This window comes from Scyliorhinus torazame, chromosome 8, assembly GCF_047496885.1.
Source record: "Scyliorhinus torazame isolate Kashiwa2021f chromosome 8, sScyTor2.1, whole genome shotgun sequence".
NCBI lineage: Eukaryota > Metazoa > Chordata > Chondrichthyes > Carcharhiniformes > Scyliorhinidae > Scyliorhinus > Scyliorhinus torazame.
The window spans coordinates 207,183,250-207,193,429 of NC_092714.1; the positions used below are offsets into that span (position 1 = coordinate 207,183,250).

At 54.5% G+C, this 10,180-nt stretch overlaps 1 non-coding gene across 1 annotated transcript; it reads right to left on the reverse strand.

Moving 5' to 3' along the window:
* Positions 1-804: 804 nt before the first annotated feature.
* LOC140428926 (U2 spliceosomal RNA) lies at positions 805-999 on the reverse strand. The gene has a single exon (XR_011948936.1). It is a non-coding gene; the product is annotated as a U2 spliceosomal RNA (small nuclear RNA).
* Between the last annotated feature and the right edge of the window lie 9,181 nt (positions 1,000-10,180).

Here is a 10,180-nt window from a genome sequence, read left to right on the forward strand (position 1 = left end):
CAGGAAATTCAGCAATTTCCGCCTGTACGTCCTGCCGCACCTCTGCGCAGCTACCCTCCTGGGGCTGGACTTCCAACGCAATTTGCAAAGCCTGACTTTTAAATTTGGCGGCCCTACACCTCCCCTTACTGTCTGCGGCCTCGCGACCCTTAAGGTCGACCCGCCTTCCCTGTTTGCAAACCTCATCCCGGATTGTAAACCCATCGCCACCAGGAGCAGGCGGTACAGTGCCCAGGACCGGACCTTCATCAGGTCAGAGGTCCAAAGGCTGCTGGGGGAAGGGGTCATCGAAGCGAGCAACAGTCCCTGGAGAGCTCAAGTAGTGGTGGTAAAGACCAGGGAGAAGCATAGCATGGTCATAGACTACAGCCAGACCATCAACAGGTTTACGCAGCTGGATGCGTACCCTCTCCCCCGTATAGACGACCTGGTAAACAGGATAGCACAATACAAGGTCTTCTCCACGGTGGATCTCAAGTCCGCCTACCACCAACTACCCCTCCGTAATAGTGACCGCAAGTACACTGCCTTCGAAGCAGATGGGCGGCTCTATCAATTTTTAAGAGTTCCCTTTGGTGTCACTAATGGGGTCTCGGTCTTCCAGCGAGAGATGGACCAAATGGTTGACTGGTACGGCTTACGCGCAACGTTCCCGTATCTGGATAACGTCACCATCTGCGGCCATGACCAGCAGGACCACGACACCAACCTCCGCAAATTCCTCCAGACCGCGAAAATCCTTAATCTGACATACAATAAGGATAAATGCGTGTTCAGCACCGACCGTCTCGCCATTCTTTTTTTTTCCTTTTCTGAGTTACCAAGCCAGGGCTCAGAGTGTGGGTCAGGGGCGAACCCCTAATCCAGCTCCTCGCCTGCCCCAAAAAACTAATTCAAATTGAATCGAATTGATGGTCCCCACAAGAGAGACATACCAGATCTGAACCCAAAGGCTCAATCTACAGACACTTGATCTTAGCCAAAAGGCCGAGAAGCGATCCGTCTAGCCATTCTAAGCTACGTAGTGCGAAGTGGAGTCATAGGCCCCGACCCTGAGCGCATGCGCCCCCTTATGGAGTTCCCCCTCCATCACTGCCCCAAGGCCCTGAAGCGCTGCCTCGGGTTCTTCAGCTAATATGCACAGTGGGTCCCCAATTACGCAGACAAAGCCCGACCCCTAATCCAGTCCACAACCTTCCCCCTGTCGATAGAGGCCCGCCAGGCCTTCAGCCGCATCAAAGCAGACATTGCAAAGGCCACGATGCATGCCATCGACGAGTCCCTCCCCTTCCAGGTCACGAGCGATGCGTCCGACGCAGCTCTGGCCGCCACCCTCAACCAAGCGGGCTGGCCTGTGGCATTCTTCTCCCGTACCCTCCATGCTTCCGAAATTCGCCATTCCTCGGCCAAAAAAGAGGCACAAGCCATAGTTGAAGCTGTGAGACATTGGAGGCATTACGTGGCCGGCAGGAGATTCACTCTCCTCACGGACCAACGGTCGGTTGCCTTCATGTTCGATAATGCACAGAGGGGCAAGATTAAAAACGACAAGATCTTGCGGTGGAGGATAGAACTCTCCACCTTCAACTACGCTATCTTGTCCCGTCCGGGGAAGCTAAACGAGCCTCCTGATGCCCTGTTTCGCGGCACTTTTGCCACTGCACAAGTGGACCACCTCCGATCCCTCCACGACGACATCTGCCACCCGGGGGTCACTCGTTTTTTCCATTTTGTCAAGACCCGCAACCTGCCCTACTCCATCGAGGAGGTCAGGACAGTCACCAGGGACTGCCAAATCTGCGCGGAGTGCAAACCGCAATACTACCGGCCAGAGAGGGCGCACCTGATAAAGGCTTCCCGTCCCTTTGAACGCCTCAGCATGGACTTCAAAGGCCCCCTCCCCTCCACCGACCGCAACACGTATTTCCTGAACGTGATTGATGAGTACTCCCGGTTCCCATTCGCCATCCCCTGCCCAGACATGACCACAACCACCGTCATCAAGGCCCTCCAGGTTATCTTTACACTGTTCGGTTTCCCCGCATACATTCACAGTGATAGGGGGTCCTCCTTTATGAGCGACGAACTGCGTCAATTCCTGCTCAGCAGGGTCATCGCCTCGAGCAGGATGACCAGTTACAACCCCTGGGGAAACGGGCAGGTAGAGAGGGAGAACGGAACGGTCTGGAAGACCGTTCTACTGGCCCTACGGTCCAGGAATCTCCCGGTCTCCCGCTGGCAAGAGGTCCTCCCGATGGCCCTCCACGCCATCCGGTCGCTGCTCTGTACAACCACAAATCAGACGCCTCATGAACGTCTCCTTGCTTTCCCCAGGAAGTCCACCTCCGGGACCTCGCTCCCAACCTGGCAAGCGACACCCGGACCCATCCTACTTCGGAAGCACGTGCGGGCGCACAAGTCGGACCCGTTCGTCGAGAGGGTCCACCTGCTGCACGCTAACCCCCAGTACGCCTACGTGGCATTCCCTGATGGCCGGCAAGACACTGTCTCCCTTCGGGACCTGGCGCCCGCCGGAACCCCACGCGCACCCGAACCATTGCCCCCACCCCCACCTCCCCCACAGCACACCTCACTGGAGGGTCAGTACTCCCGCCGCTCCTGCCTAGGCCCGACCACCCACCGACGCCCCCTACAGGCGCCCCCCCTCCCTGTCAACCTTTTGCCCCTACAGCGCCTCCTAGGGGTGATGAAGCTGCCAGGGAGGAGGACACCACGCTCCCGGAGTCCCAACCGTCGGGACGCTCATCAGAATTACCGCCGAAGCCCAGACGCTCCAGAAGGACGACCAGGCCGCCCGATCGACTGTTTGCTGCACTATGAACACTTTGTAAATATCCTCGACGTCATGGTATCTCCATACCTGGTCATACCATGCTAAAGGCGACTATTAACGCTGGCCACCACCCCCGCCGGGCTCTTTTTTAACAGGGGGTGAATGTGATAGTATCAGGTATTGCGGTACCTGAGAGGCTGATGACCATTGGTTAGACCCAGGAGTCTACCATTGGCTGAATTACATAGCTCCGCCCTGAAGGCGGGGTATAAGAGATGGTGCCGTCCCAGCAGCCTTCACTTTGTGTATCAAAGCTGCTGGGGAAAATGTTCTAGTAGATTAAAGCCTTCAGTTATGAAATCACTTTGTCTTGAGTGTAATTGATTGCGCATCATGGCGTCTGACCTGGTCGCAGGTCTGACGCCCAGTCTCCGCCCCTTTGCCGAACGTGATTGCGGCTCGGAGAATCCCGGCCCATGTGTCTGAACATTAGTGCGTGCATATCAGCAAGAGTGTGCATGTATAAATTGTATAGGCCTGAATGACTGCACGTGCGGCAAGTTAGAGTGCGCGTGTGTGGGAGCGAGAAGTATAGACCACCGGAAAAGGTCACGCTGACACGGGGCACAGCGGAAGAAGGAGAGCAGCAGATGGCTACTGAACATAAAAAGTCACGGGTAGTCCATGAAAGTGTTTGAGGTTGCGTAGTCTGATCTTCCACCACTACCCTATCCGAGGACCGGGTCACAGGAACATAGGGGGCATTAACAGGTGACCCACTAGTCCAGAACAGAACACACAGTCGACACACAAAACAGGCCTTTAAAAATATCCACAGACTGCTCAAGAAAGTCCTCCTGCATTCTCACCCCAGTAGTAGGCCCACCAAATTCCTCCTCGCACACTCCAGGTTAAAGAGGCCGGAAGGCAACTACCTTCTTTCTTCCTTCCCTTCATCCAGAAAGCAGCAAGTAAGCCTTAGGGGAAGAGGCAGTAGGCAATCAGAGAAAGGTAGTAGCGAACAGCAAACAAACTCTCAGCTACAGCAGCCGCCAGGCATTTGCAAGTCACCAGCAGCAGCAAGCAGCAAATAAACCTGCATTTGGGCAGTGCTCTCACAACTAACAAGGCCAGTTCCTTGTTAAGAATATCCTTCAGCTCAAGGCGGCTCTCAGTCAAAGGGAAAAATGAAAATCGCTTATTGTCACAAGTAGGCTTCAAATGAAGTTACTGTGAAAAGCCCCTAGTCGCCACATTCCGGCGCCTGTTCGGGGAGGCTGGTATGGGAATTGAACCGTGCTGCTGGCCTGCCTTGGTCTGCTTTCAAAGCCAGCGATTTAGCCCTGTGCTAAATAGCCCCTTAAGTTAAAGTGACCTTCACCTTGTAACCAAGAACAGGGCTCCTGGAGATGTTTGGTAGGAGAGTCAGGCAGCAGCTGTAGTTGCCCCTGGTATGGGTATCCACAATATTTAAAGATGATTTGAAGGCCTCGCAGAGGAGAAGCCCTCCGACCCCCCTCCCCTCGGCTCAGGGCAACCCCTGACCTAGAACGCTTCCGCCCGCCGACCAGGCCCAACCCCCCTGAGAGGTCCCACAACCCCCGTTGCACTGGGGCAGCAGCTCCAGTGATTTCTTGCTGGGAGCCGGTTAATTCCCAGGAGGCCATTACATTTGACTTCAATCTTGCTAATGAGATAGAAATTGGTGCTAACTGGGGTCAATGATATGCACACCTACTTTTACTTCGAGGTGGTGGAAGCGGCGGAGGCGTTTGTGAAGGCAGAAGGACTGGGGCAGAAGTGAGAAAAGGACTGAGGATTGGTCTTGGACTGAGGTTAGGGGAATGGAAGATTGTATATCGTTCTATTTTTTACTTCATGTTGTTATATGTGTTAAATGGGATGAAGTTGCCCACTTGGGTAAGGTAGGAGTTGGGATTTTTTGCAATGACTGTTTTCTGGGGTTTGTGTATTTGCACTCGGTTTGTTTGTTCGAAGGGAATTTCTTTGTTTTTCTGGGACCGGTTAGGGGGGAGGGGATTGGAGGGGAGTGGGGCCTGGGCAGGGGCCTCCACACTGGCAAGCTCAAGCTGGCTAGTGAATGGGCGTGTGGTAGGGGGAGGGGCTGCGGTCATTGGAGCCTGGTCGAACAGGTTTCTGGGTACTGGGTGAGGTGTTTTCGAGAGGAAGTGGATGGGAGGATTCTGGGAGGGGGAGGGGTTCGATGGCAACAAAGGGACGAACAGGTTTCTGGGCACTGGGTGAGGTGTTTTCGAGAGGAAGTGGATGGGAGGATTCTGGGAGGGGGGAGGGGTTCGATGGCAACAAAGGGACAGGACGGGCCAGGCCCAGTGGGCAGGGCCTGGAGTTAGATGATGGCGATAGGAGGGGCGGGGTTGGTGAGAGACCCCTGGTCAGGATAGTTACTTGGAACGCAAGGGGTATGGAAGGTCAGTGAAGAGGGGTCGAGGGTGTTTGCGCACCTAAAAAGATTAAAGGCTGATGTTGTCATGCTACAGGAGACTCATCTGAAGGTGAAAGACCAGGTGAGGCTCAGCAAGGGCTGAGCGAGCCAAATATTTCATTTGGGTTTTGACCGTAGGATGCAGGGGGTAGTGGTTTTAGTGGGTAAGAGGCTGAGGTTCCAGATGGAGAAAATGGTGGTGGACCAAGGGAACAGATATGTGAAAGTAACAGGGGTGTTGGAGGGGAGGTTGGTGGCATTGGCAGGTGTGTATGGCCCCAACTGGGATGGTGCAGGATTTGTGAGGAAGGTGCTTATGGCTATTCTGAACGTGGATTCGCACAAATTAATATTGGGAGGGGATTGGAATCCGGTGGAAGGGCCAAGGATGGATAGGTCACAGCTGCGCTCGCTCACCCTGTCGGGAGTGGCGAAGGCGCTGACTTGTGAGGAAATGGGAGGAATGGACCCATGGAGGTTCTTGGACTCGAGGGAGCGGAAGTACTCGTTTTTCTCCTCGGTTCATAAGGTTTATTCGAGAATAGACTTTTTTGTAGTTGGGAAGACATTGCTGGCAGGGGTTAGGGTATGAGAGTGGTCCTGGAGAAGGGTGTGGTACAAAGACCGGGGTGGAGAATGGATGTGGGGTTGCTGGGTGACCGAGATTTCTGTGAGTAGATTGGGAAGGTGATTGAGGAATACATGGGCTTTAACTGTACAGGGGAAATATCACAGGTGGTGGTGTGGGAGGACCTGAAGGGGGTAGTGAGGGAGAGAGGTGATATCGGTTAAGGCCAAGGTGGATAAAGAGGAGAGGGAGGAGCATCAAAGGCTGATAGAGCAGATATTGGAGGTGGACAGGAGGTGTGCAGATCCGGCCCTTTTGGACAGAAGGAGAGAGCTTCAGGCTAACATTAATCGGTTGTCCACAGGGAAGCGGGTACGCCAATTGAGGCGGGCTAGGGGAGCGATTAACAGATATGGGGAGAAGGCGGGGTGCATTCTGGCAGGCCAACTTCGGAGGGAGGTGGCGGTGAGGGAAATTGTCCAGGTGCGGGATAGGACGGGGAAATTGGTGCTGGCCCCAGACCAGATTAATAAGGTTTTCGGTAAGTTTTATGAAAATTTATTTCGGTCGGAGCCGACGGGGGAGGATCAGGGGATGCAGATGTTCCTGGACGGATTGGAGTATCCGAGACTGGAGGAGGAAGACATGGCTACATTGGAGAGCTCGGTGGGGAATAGGAGGTAAAGGAGGTACTTGGGAGGATGCAATCGCGGAAGGTGGCAGGGCCAGATGGGTTACCAGTGGAGTATCATAAGAAATTGAAACACAAATCGGTGCCGCTGATGATGGGGATGTTTGAGGTGGTGATAGGGAAGGGGGTGCTACCACAAACATTGGGGCAGGCCTCAATCTCCTGCCGTTAAAGAAAGATCATGACCTGACGGAGTACAGGCCTATATCGCTACTGGATGTTGATGCCAAGATACTGGCGAAGTTACTGGCGGCTAGGTTGGAAGGGTGCCTCCCAAAGGTGATACGGGAGGACCAGATGGGATTCGTGAAAGGAAGGCAGCTATTTTCAAATATTAGGAGGTTATTAAATGTATACATGACGCTGGCTGAGGGAAAGGACACAGAGGCGGTGGTTGCGCTAGATGCGGAAAAGACATTTGATCGAGTACTATAGGGGTATTTGATGGCAGTTCTTTAGAGGTTTGGGATCGGGCCAAGATTTACAGAATGGGTACGGCTATTATATAAGGAACCGATGGCAAGAGTCCGCACAAAAACATGAGTTTGGGGTACTTTGCTCAGGAGACTAGCAGGGATGTCTTATATCCTCTCTGCTATTTGCATTAGCGATAGAGCCTATGGTCATCGCTTTAAGAAGCTCGGGATTGTGGGAGGGAATGGTATGGGGGCGAAGGGGATGGAACATAGGGGGCAGGATTCTCCATTTTAGCGGCAGAGTGTTGACGCCGTAGTAAACGTTGGTGCGTTTTATGACGCCGTCATCTGCCTGCTAGGAGCAGCGATCCCCAAACCCATAGGGAGCCAGCACAGCACTGAAGCGCTCCACGGAGCTCCAACTGTCGATACGGGCCCCAGCACGGCCACCGCGGGTCCACACATGCGCGCCACAGACAGCACGGGTCCGCGCATGCGTGCCATGGCTGGCGCAGGTCCGTGCATGCGCGTGGGTTGCTGTCTCCGCGCCGGCCCCCACGCAACATGGTGGAGACCTCCAGGGGTCCAGCGTGGAGGAACATAGGCCCCACCCCGGAATTAGCCCGCCCGCCAAATGGTAGCACCCGATCACGGGCCTGGCTACCGTGGAGGCCACCCCCCGGAGTCGGATCCCCCCTCTTCCCCCTCCAGGACAGCCCCCGCAGCCAGAACGCCGAGGTCCCACCGGGTAGGACCACACACGAACGCAGGCGGCGCAACACGGCGGGCACTCGGCCCATCGAGCACGGAGAATCGCTGGGGTGGGGGGCCTTGTTTAGCAGCCCCCAACCAACGCCGCAGCGACTGCGTCGGCGCCATTAACGACGTTTCTCCAGTCGCCAGAGAATCGGCGGCCCGCCGTTGAAGCAGCGTGGCAGGATTTGCGCACCCCCCGGCGAATTCTCCGACCCGGCGCGGGATCAAAGAGTCCCGCCCAGGGTGTCTCTGTACATGGACGACTTGTTATTATATATGGACTTTTCACAGTGACTTCACACTTGTGACAATAAAAGATTATTATTATATCAGAGCCACGTACGTCGGTGGGAAACATAATGGGACTTCTTCAAATTTTGTGTCTTTTTCAGGAATATTGGGTAGGATTCTCTCAGCCCAGGGCCGGGCCGGAGAATCGCCGTGACCGGCACGAATCGCGTCATGCCGCCCCGACGCCAGGACGCGATTCTCCGCCGAGCGGAGAATTGCCGCCATTGGCGTCGGCAGGGTCGGCGCAGTGCCGACTGGGGGCCGCTCTACGGGGCCACCCCCGGCAATTCTCGGCCCAGGATTGGCCAAGCGGCCGTACCCCAAAACCCGCTGGCACCGTTCTAACCTGCTCTTAGCTGGCGGGACCTCGGCGTGGAAGGGTCCGGGGGTGGCCTGTGGGAGGGGAGGGGGGTCCGACCCCGGGAGAGGCCTCCGATGTGGTCTGGCCCGCAATCGGCGGCAACCCACTTCAGGTACATGTGGGCGCGGGACCAGGAGCGCCGGGGGGGGCCTCCGTAGGTACAATTTTACTAGCTTGGTGGGAGGGTGAAAGCGGACTTGGCAAGGTGGGGCAACCTCCCTCTGTCACTGGCAGGTTGGGTACAGGCGATTAAAATGAATGTGTTGTCACGATGTCTGTTTTTATTTCAGTGCCTGCTGGACTTTTTATCAAATGCATTCTTTAAGGAAGTGGACAATTCGGTCATTTTGTTCATTTGCGAGGGGGAGGGTTGCTACGGTCAGGAAGGTGGTCTTGCAGAGAGGACTGCAGGCGGGAGGGAGGGGGGGGTAGGGCCTCCCAAATTTATTATATTATTATTGGGCGGCAAATGCAGAAAAGGTGAAGAGTTGGGTTGGAGGGGGGAGTCCCAGTGAGTTAGAATGGAGGCGGGTCTGTGTAGAGGGTAGAGGGCGGTGGCAACGGCGCCGCTCCCGATATCCCCGGGGAAGTACTCTGGGATCCAGTGGTGGTGGCAACACTGAAGATGGGGAGGCAGTTGAGGCAGCACTTTAAGCTGGGGGCTGGGTCAGGGGAGATGCTGATCAGGGGGAATCACAGGTTTGAGCCGGGGAGGCTAGATGGGATGTTTCAGAGATGGGAGGAGAGGAGGAATCAGGATATTAAAAGACCATGTCATGTATAGGGCGCACCTCACGAGGGCAAGGATGAGGCCTAACTTTGAGGGAGTGGATGACGTATGTGAGCATTGTGGGAGGGACCTCACAAACCATGTACCTGTTATGATGCGATGAGGCAAGACATAGGATGCATCGGATGGAGAGGAAAACTGCAGGGGATGGGCACAATGGAAAGGTGGCGCTTGTTCAAGGAACAGCTACTGCGTGTCCTTGATAAGTATGTACCTGTCAGGCAGGGAGGAAGTGGTCGAGCAAGGGAACCGTGGTTTACTAAAGCAGTCGAAACACTTGTCAAGAGGAAGAAGGAGGCTTATGTAAAGATGAGACATGAAGGTTCAGTTAGGGTGCTCGAGAGTTACAAGTTAGCTAGGAAGGACCTAAAGAGAGAGCTAAGAAGAGCCAGGGGGGGACATGAGAAGTCTTTGGCAGGTCGGATCAAGGATAACCCTAAAGCTTTCTATAGATATGTCAGGAATAAACGAATGACTAGGGTAAGAGTAGGGCCAGTCAAGGACAGTAATGGGAAGTTGTGCTTGGAGTCCGAGGAGATAGGAGAGGTGCTAAATGAATATTTGTTGTCAGTATTCACACAGGAAAAAGACAATGTTGTCGAGGAGAATACTGAGATTCAGGCTACTAGACTAGAAGGGCTTGAGGTTCATAAGGAGGAGGTGTTAGCAGTTCTGGAAAGTGTGAAAATAGATAAGGCCCCTAGGATTGTAGACCCTGTGTGTTTACCAAGATTTGAGTGCTGAGGTGGCCAGGAGGAGAGGAGGCTACAGGCAGGTGAAGGAGATACTGTATAACAACAAGGTGAAATTCGGGCTGCTTTTTCCGGCACGACTGTGGGTTACGTATGAGGGTCAGCACCACTATTTCGAGGAACCCGAAGAGGCGATGGACTTCGTTAAGAAGCAAGGGCTGGCCCTGAGCTGAGGGCGTTTGGACTCATGTTAGAACTTTTAAGTAAATGTGGTGTCTCTCCCGTTTTGAAAATTGCCTGCATGTTTGAGTCCGTTTTTGTCGTATCTTTTTCGACCTTTTTAGGGGGTAGGGATGT